Raw genomic sequence first — 10,112 nt, 5'->3', positions numbered from 1 at the left:
ATCCCTTCTTTTGTTTTCTTGATGGGTACTCGGGTTTCTTTCATATCCCCATAGATCCCCGAGATCAAGAGAAAACAACATTTACATGCCCTTATGGCACATTTGCATACAGGCGCATGCCTTTTGGTCTTTGTAACGCCCCTGCCACATTTCAACGTTGCATGATGCATATATTCTCTGACATCATTGAAGAGAAGGTGGAGGTGTTCATGGATGATTTTAGTGTATATGGCTCCTCCTTCTCGGATTGTCTCTCTAATTTGTCACAGGTCTTGGAGAGATGTGAGTAGCATAACTTGGTGTTGAATTGGGAGAAATGCCACTTCATGGTGCAGGAAGGAATTGTACTTGGGCATAAGATATCTGAGAAGGGCATAGAGGTTGACAGAGCAAAGGTGGAAGTGATGGTGAATCTGCAAACTCCCACTTCAGTCAAAGGGATAAGGAGTTTCCTTGGGCATGCAGGGTTTTACAGAAGATTTATCAAAGACTTCTCAAGAATAGCCAGGCCCTTGACAAGGCTGTTGTGTAAAGAAGTTGATTTCATCTTTGATGCTGAATGTGAAGAGGCCTTCAAGATGATCAAGGATGCATTAGTCAGTGCACCAATTGTCCAAGCCTTAGACTGGTCTCTTCCTTTTGAGGTTATGACAGATGCATCTGATTTTGCAGTTGAGGCTGTACTTGACCAAAGGAAGGATAAGAAGCTTCATGTCATCTACTATGCCAGTAGAAGTATGCTACCACTGAGAAGGAAATGTTGGCAATAGTCTTTGCCTTTGATAAATTCAGAAGCTACCTGGTGGGATCAAAAGTCATTGTATATACTGATCATGCAGTCCTCAGGTATCTGATGACCAAGAAAGATGCTAAGCCAAGACTATTGAGATGGGTTAAAGATGCTAAGCCAAGACTATTGAGATGGGTTCTTCTACTTCAGGAGTTTGATATGAAGTACATGACAAAAAGGGTATAGAGAATGGAGCTGCACACCATCTCTCTAGGTTGAGAGTAGACTCGGAAGTCCCTCTTGATGGTGCTACACTCTTATTTGGAGTTTGAAGAAATGGATAGCATCCAAGAAAAGAGAATGTCCTGGTTTGCTGATATTGTGAACTTTCTTGCTTGTGGAGTGGAACCACCTGAACTTGATGCTTACCACAGGAAGAAGTTCCTCAGAGATGTCCAAAGATACCATTGGGATGAGCCTTACTTGTATATCCTGAACAAACATCAGCTGTATAGAAGGTGTCTTGCAGAGGAGGAGATGCAACCTGTGTTGCAAGAGTGTCATGGTTCAGCTTTTGGGGGTCACATGGGAGCATTCAAGACTGTAGCCAAGGTTCTTCAGAGTGGGTTTTGGTGGCCCACAATGTTCAAAGATGCTCAGCTAGTTGTTTCATCATGTGATGCCTGTCAGGGGCATGGGAATATTTCAAAGAGGAGTGAGATGCCTCAAAACCCAATACTAGAGGTTGAGATCTTTGATTGCTGGGGAGTTGACTTTATGGGGCCTTTCATTTCATAGTTTCTGTGGACTATGTGTCCAAGTGGGTTGAGGCCATTGCTTCCCCTACCAATGATTCCAAGGTAGTAGTGAAGTTGTTCAAGAACATAATCTTCCCAAGATTCGGAGTACCCAGGGTTGTTATATCTGATGGAGGATCTCATTTTATGAACAAAACTTTGGAGGGATTGCTGAGAAAGCATGGAGTGAAACACAAGGTAGCTACTCCTTATCACCCTCAAACTAGTGGCCAGGTTGAAGTATCTAATAGACAGATTAAAGCCATTATTGAGAGGACTGTTAGCTCAAACAGAGAAGATTGGAGCAAAAGGCTGGATGATGCATTGTGGGCTTACAGAACTGCCTTTAAAACTCCAATTGGGACATCACCATTCAATCTGCTATATGGGAAGAGCTGCCACCATCCTGTTGAGCTGGAGTACAAGGCTTTATGGGCTGTGAAGTTGCTGAACTTTGATATCAAAACAGCTCAAGAGAAAAGGATCATTCAACTCCATGAACTTGAAGAAATAAGGCTGGGGGCTTTTGAAAGCTCCAAGATCTATAAAGAAAAGACCAAAGCTCTACATGATCAAAAGATTCTGAAAAGGGAGTTCAAGGAAGGAGATCTGGTGCTGCTGTACAACTCTAGGCTTAAGTTGTTTCCTGGAAAACTTAAGTCTAGATGGTCTGGTCCCTTTAAGGTTCTTGAGGTCAGGCCATATGGAGCTGTTGTGTTAGAGGGCGAAGATGGTCAAGAGTTTTAGTCAATGGCCAAAGGATCAAGCACTACCTGGTCTCACAAAGGAAGGAGGAAGCTACATCAGTTCCCCTTCTTGATCCACCACCAGCCTGTTAAACAGGTTTTCAAAGTCAAACTTAGAGACATTAAACGAAGTGCTCTTGGGAGACACCCCAGGCTTATCCATGTATATAGTTTCTTTTCTTGCTTTCTTGGGTTGTTTTTAGGATGTTTTAATCTTTTGTTCAAGTGTGTACAGGTTTTAGAAAGGGTCCAAGTGCAGTTTGAAAGGATTGGAGAAGAGAAAGGATGAAAAATGGGCTGAGAATGCATTCATATCGACATGGCTTCTCTTGGTGTGTTTGCTCGGTGTAATCAGGCTCAAAAGGCCGAGAATATATCGACCTGTACACCGAGCAAAATGAGTTCGGTGTGGAGCACAAGATGGTAAAGGATACTTCACACCAAGGTGAATCCACTCGGTATTCTGCTCGGTGTAAACAGGCATAAAATGCCGAGAATATATCGACCTGTACACCGAGCAGATTGAGGTCGGTGCAGCACAGATAAGAGTCAGGCCATGCTCCACACCGAGGTGAATCTACACGGTGCAAGACCTCGGTTCAACAAGGGAAGAGATTTAGAGACACACCAACCTCGACACCGAGCAAATGCACGTCGATATGACCTTGGTGCAGCCTATTGTCCAGCGGTCCAAAGGATAGCTCGGTCAAAGTCAAAGACTCCAGCCATCTACAGCTTTCTCCCACACCAAAAGCAGCTGTGGTCCACACAAAAATCGGTTCCCATCCTCTTTTTCTCTCATTTTTGCGAAAACCTCCATTGTTGCTCTCAAAGAGTTTCATTTCTTTGCTTGTGGATCGATTTTTATGGTGAACTCTTTGCCCCATCTCGTTTTCTTGCATCATTTGACCCAACTCCAAGGTACATTTTTCTTAATCTGCTTCTTGAGTTCAAAAACCCTAATTCGCGGGACTTCTTGATTTTTCTTGAAGAAATTTTTCTGGAATTGAGAATGCATTGCTTGAATCTTGATGGAACCTTGGAGTTTAGGTTGTGGGTAGCTAGAAACGAGCTCACTTGTACCTAATTGTTTCTTGAATCCTGATTTTATACTCTCTTTAGAACTTGTTGTTCTTGAGATGAAATTTGGATTTTAGAAAATTATTTTGAAGTGAGAATCTCTTGGTGCTGCTTGGAAATGCTTAATGTGATTTTGCTTGATTTGTTTCCATTGATTTCATTCCAAGCAAAAATCATTTTGGAAATTTCAAGGATTTATTTTTCTAGAAACTCATTGTTTGTTTGAGAAATTGTTGAAACAGGTACCATGGCAAGAGGAAACCCTGATTTGATGCCCAAATTACCAAGGAGAGACAATGGCAAGGCAGTTGCATCTGGTTCAACGGAAAGACCACAATCGGTTTCTGCTGGTTCTAAAAACAAAGGGAAAGCAGCTGCTTTAAGAGCTTCAGGCTCAAGAGCTTCAGGGAAACAGAAAAGACTTGAGAGGAGTCCAAGTGTGGAATCTAGTGAGGAGGAGAGCAATGTGGGTTCACCAACTGTTGTGCAACAAAAGAAAAAGAAGGTGGTGAAGAAGCCAAAGACAAAATCTCCAGCTTACTCAGATTATCTCAGAAAACTCCAAGCTGTGGCACATGAAGGAACCTACTTCCCTGATCTTGAACTCTTGGGGAAACTTGGTATTCTTGAAGATGTAAAGGCAGTGCTTCAATCCATTGGACTTGGGAGCTTACTAGAAACGCCTCACCCCTCCTACAAAGAGATGACTTGCCAATTTCTTGCATCACTACAGGTTAATTTCTATAGAGAGATTGGACCAGCTCAGCTTGAAGTTGGTTTTGCAACCATTGCATTCAAAATTGGACAGGAGCGGTATGAGATGACCTTCAGGGAGATAAGTGAATGCTTTGGGTTCACTGTAGAGGGGAGGACGTGTTCAAGAAGGTTGATCTACTATGGATCCGACATGGATCAGCTTTGGGGGACAATAGGAAGCGGTGATTATACAGCTGGTGTAACAAAGGCAGCTTGTATCAGGAGTCCAGTGCTCAGGATGGTGCACAAGATCATAGCTCACACCTTCCTTGGAAAGAAAGCGTACTCAACAATGTATGATGAGGAGTTGATGCTCATTGGAGAAGGTCTTAAACCCTTGATGCCCAAGTTCAGCAGTGGCATGACTTTTAATGGTGATCATCACAAACCAACAATGGCGGCCATTCTAGTCAAGAACCTTCTCTCAATCAGGAAATGGGCTCATGACACGAAAATGAAGGCACCCTCCATGCGCATAGGAGGCCTGATCACTCCTATTTTACTGAGTGCTGGAGTTGAGATGAGAGGTGAACAAATCGGTTTTAAGTTGATGGATGCACTTCATTTGGCCAAGACTACATTTCTTGAAGGTGATGTGGGTGATTCCTTTGCTTATAACCTTAGCATTGATAAGAAGGTGAAAGTAAAAGTCCTGCTGGCTAATCCCTCTCTCACTTCACTATCTGAAAGTAAAAACATCCGCTTCAATGTCACCAAGGATCAGCACTACAACCCAGAGATCCACCCTCCCATTATAACTATCAGGAAGTTGTGGAAGCAGAGAGCGCCTGCTAATGATGCTGATTGATAGATAAGACTTTTTAGGTCTCAGGGCTATCAATCCCCTTTGTCGAAGTAGCACAAAGAGGTATCAATCCAGACAAGTCAACGAGACACTAGACTATGATGTTTGTTCATTTAAGTCAAGACAAAAGGTGAAGGTTTTGAACTAAGCTACGTAACAAACGACTAAGCATGAAAGGTAAAGCAAATGATTAGATCTAAACAGAGACAGGATGCAAATAATAACTAAACGATTCAGATGATGATAATATGTAATAAAGCAAGGGACTTTAGACGAGATACTTGACTCGGGTGCTTCCAAGTTCAACTAGTTGGTTAATGAATCAAAACATCAAGCGGTTTCATTTAACTTTGAACTCAAGGCATTTTAATCTTCTCATGAAAGTATTAAGCATCTAAACTGATTCTCCTTCATACCAAAAATGTCTTTTGAGAAGCATCGAATCAATCAGCAATAAGAATCAGTTCAAAAATGTCATTTAAGAGAACAAACTATCACTCCCGCGATGAAAGACTCTTAAACCCTTAACCGAGAGGTTCAGACATTTCTACAAACACTTTTGATGCGAGATATGTCTCAGATCTGAACCTCAAGTGATGTGCTTGGATCCAGCCTAGAGATCTCGTCGGTTAAGGAATGAAACATGCAAGACTAGACACCTAAACCCACTAATCTACCTTGAAAGCACCCTAATCTACTCATCTAAAGCCGCTTAAACGACTACTCACTAATCATAACGAGCTCACTGAGTCCTTTGCAAGACGTGTAGCTGGTCATGATGAGGAGTTTAATGTTAGATGATAAAAGAAATAAAGAAAGAACAAGATTTCTGATGCAAAAACGAGATATCGGATTAGACTGATCAAGTTTCACAAAAGAGGCAAGTTCTTAAAGCTAAAAACAGATAAGAGATAAGATGATTAGGTTTTTAGTCTCAAAATGTATATATAGCAAAGGTAAAGTGTCGCGGGTCAGCCCGGAACAAACCGGGTACTGAACCGCGTTCTTGGGTTGATGGGTGAGTGCCACGGTGTGTCGGAGAGTGAAGCCGAGGTCTTCATGTCGAGGAGTGCACGTGAGTCCAGATCCAAATGAAGATCTCGTGAAGAACACGTCAAGAACATGCATGAACCCTAGTCTTCGATCCATCTTCACGTGTGTGTTCTTGGGCAGCTTTGTTCTTGATTCTGGGTTCGTGACAATGGACCTCGGCATGAAATGTCGAGGCGCTTGGTAGTCGAGGGGTTTGAGCGAACAGGGGCCGGCATGCACGCCGGGGTCATTGCGCCGAGGTGCACGTTCAACACTTAGTCGTTTCCAGCTTCATTTCTTATGTGTGCATGCCTTGATTCCAACGTGCCGAGGCGTCAGCACGAGGCCTAGTTCAGAATACTCCCAAAATATGAGCCTTGACTTGGCCGATGTCGAGGTAATGATGCCGAGCTCTGAGAAAACACTTAGCGCGTACCGCAACATATTTGGGTTCGTATCGACCATGTCACCTCCCGGAAACAGTAACTTTCAACCCACGACTCCAAATGCTCTGAGACCAGTTCCATAGTCAAGATGACTCAATAAGCTCGAACTTTGGTGAAGAAACCGTCGGAGCTTGGGAAGTGGAAGGCTTCCTGGATTTCACATCTTTGAACCGCATGTGAACTCCGGAGACTTTATCTTTCAAACCACTCGTCCGAATTTAGCGATCCCAACCGTTCTGAAAAGGTCTTTCAAAGATCTCAAACTTTGATGAAGACCGGGCAAGCTGGTTCGGTCCGGAAAGGTTCCGTCCGCCGTGATCTTTGTACTCCACCGTTCGGTTCTCGGATGCGCGTAATGTTGGTGCATCTTCCGGAAGCTGTATCTTTCTCCCCCCTGGTCCGAATTGGATGATTCCAACTGTTCTGGGATCTTTGTTTGATTATCTCCAACTTTGCTGAAGACCCCGCCAACTGGTTCGGACCGGAAGGTTCCCCGGATTGCTGATCTTTGAAACGCCCGGACAAGGACAAATTTTGGTCGAGAAAAGCTTCCCGCGGTAAGGAAAATGGCCGAGGGCTGTGTACCGCGGTAAGCTTTTTGGTCGTAAAAATTCCTTCGCCTCGGCCAAAAACTCAACCCGCGGTATTTACACCTGATCTTCGACCCAGGCTGACTTTGGTCGATCGGTACGGACTTTGGTCGGTGCTGAGCGATCGGTAAGCTTTTTGGTCGAGGTTGAACGATCGGTAAGGATTTTGGCCGAGGTTTCTGTCCGTCCGGTACGCGATTTGGCCGAGAAATTCCTCCAAGCGGTTTTCACCATTTTTGACCTTTTTCTTCACCGTCTTCTTCTCTGCTCCTCTTCTTAGGCTCCAAATGACTCCCAAAGCACCTGATAAGGACTTCAAAACATGCAAAACTCTTTGGGACCTAATGCAAGCCCTAAATCCTATTTTCATGCCTAAAGACTCAATTTACATGGGAAAACACATGATGAGGACTCTAAAATGCACTCTAAATGATGTAAAATATAGACATATCAACTCCCCCACACTTGTCCTTTGCTTGTCCTCAAGCGAAGAGAACAAATGAGAGAAAGAGGTTGTAATGCAGATGGAGCTCATATTTCCTTTTTAGAGAGAAGTGATCACAAAGAGAACTTGGATTCATACTCAAATATGCAATGCAAAGCCATACTCAGATATTTTACAATTAAAGCACAGAATCTCCACAAGTCATTATCACATTCAACTCTTTCACATTCATTAAGCTCGTAACCGGTGAATCAAATGATGCAATGTTCAAATAGACTGGCTTGGCTAGGGTAAGGTCATGAGATAAAAATGATCTCATCAATATTCAAGCGGGTGTAATGCAACAATGGGATCACTCAATGAACGACCAAACTTTGGCAGAATGCTAAAGGTAAAAAGCAACCGATGCATACAAAGGCAAGACTCATCACACCCCACACTCCACTCAAAGCTTTTCTTACTTGCTCACCCTCTCAAGATCCTCACTCTCTCAATCGCTTTCTTTTTCACTAGGGGACTCACTTTTGTTTTGATTTTCAAGCCTTTGGTGTTTACTTATTCAAACAGCTCTTTTCTTTTCTTTTTAGAACACTTGAGCCTTTTTGTCTTCTTTTCATTTCAAAGACTATACTTTTCTTTTTAGAACAACAGAGCTCTTCTTTTCATATTCAAGACTCGATTCTTTTTCTTTCATTCCCTAGCTATTTCCACTCTCTCTTTTTCTCTCAGCTCACCTTTTTCCACTCACCAATAGATCTTTTCCCCCACACTTATTTCTCGCCAATACTCTTAGTTCCTTGATGTTGGAACATAACACTCAGTGAGACATGCCCTTGTCGCTCTAAACCTAACACTTTCTGCTAAGTTCGGTCCAAGGTGGCCTTACAATTCACACACAAACATTGGCTAGAAAGAAAGTTGGGTTCAAGGTGAGGGAACTGATCCATGATGCGGATTCAGCTACTTGAGCTAAGGAAAGAGGGTGGTAAAAACAATGATTCTAGCTCAAGTATGTATATTGGTATCCACAAGCCAATTCAAGCAATGCATCAAAAGATATTTACAATTCAAGTTCAGGGTTATCACTTAGCTAGAGTTGAGTGTAATTTAGACTTGCTTCTCAGATTCAAATCGTTTCAAGCTTTACAAGCACAGAATGAGTTTCACAAGCATATTTAGTTCAAGTTCTCAGGTGATTTACTCTCTAGGAAAAAATCTATCATTGCTCCTTGCACTGATGCAATCCTACATGATGCAACCTAGACTCGATCTTAGAATGCGAGATGCAACTAGAATGATGCGGTTTTACCATATGTACAAAGCTAGATGAGACTCAAGAATGCAAAAGTCAAATAAGAACAAAGAAAACAAGATCAGAAAACACAAAGCTCCTCCCCCACACTTAAATAACACACTCCCGTGTGTTATAAAAGCGTGTGAGAGAAGTAAAAAGACAAACTAAACGAATGCGATATGATATAGACAAGATGCATATGTACAAGAGTTTGAAGTCGATACCTTAGTCGGAGAGGTCTGATCCCAAGTAGTACGAGGGATTTGATGTTGAGCAGGAAGGTGTGGACTGACGTGGTGGGCTGCTATCCGAGGGTTCAGGTAAGAATGCCAAGGCAGGGTCGATCCAATCCTCTTTGCCTGGTGGAAACTCCGAGTTCCTTGCGTTTGAGCTTTCCCCAACCTCTGATAGTTAAGAGATTTTAGGTCTCAGGGCTATCAATTCCCTTTGTCGAAGTAGCACAAAGAGGTATCAATCCAGACAAGTCAACGAGACACTAGACTATGATGTTTGTTCATTTAAGTCAAGACAAAAGGTGAAGGTTTCGAACTAAGCTAAGTGACAAATGACTAAGCATGAAAGGTAAAGCAAATGATTAGATCTAAACAGAGACAGGATGCAAATAATAGCTAAACGATTCAGATGATGATAATATGTAATAAAGCAAGGGACTTTAGACGAGATACTTGATTCGGGTGCTTCCAAGTTCAACTAGTTGGTTAATGAATCAAAACATCAAGCGGTTTCATTTAACTTTGAACTCAAGGCATGTTAATCTTCTCATGAAAGTATTAAGCATCTAAACTGATTCTCCTTCATACCAAAAATGTCTTTTGAGAAGCATCGAATCAATCAGCAATAAGAGTCAGTTCAAAAATGTCATTTAAGAGAACAAACTATCACTCTCGCGATGAAAGACTCTTAAACCCATAACCGAGTGGTTCAGACATTTCTACAAACACTTTTGATGCAAGATATGTCTCAGATCTGAACCTCAAGTGATGTGCTTGGATCCAGCCTAGAGATCTCGTCGGTTAAGGAATGAAACATGCAAGACTAGACACCTAAACCCACTAATCTACCTTGAAAGCACCCTAATCTACTCATCTAAAGCCGCTTAAACGACTACTCACTAATCATAACGAGCTCATTAAGTCTTTTGCAAGGCGTGTAGCTAGTCATGATGAGGAGTTTAATGATAGATGACAAAAGAAAATAAAGAAAGAACAAGATTTCTGATGCAAAAACGAGATATCAGATTAGAATAATCAAGTTTTACCAAAGAGGCAAGTTCTTAAAGCTAAAAACAGATAAGAGATAAGATTCTTAGGTTTTTAGTCTCAAAATGTATATATAGCAAAGGTAAAGTGTCGCGGGTCAGCCCGGAACAA

Source organism: Eutrema salsugineum, unplaced genomic scaffold (genome assembly GCF_000478725.1).
Source record: "Eutrema salsugineum unplaced genomic scaffold, Eutsalg1_0 scaffold_12, whole genome shotgun sequence".
NCBI classification, from domain to species: domain Eukaryota; kingdom Viridiplantae; phylum Streptophyta; class Magnoliopsida; order Brassicales; family Brassicaceae; genus Eutrema; species Eutrema salsugineum.
The sequence above is the reverse complement of the archived record's forward strand: the minus strand, read 5'-3'. Positions refer to the sequence as shown.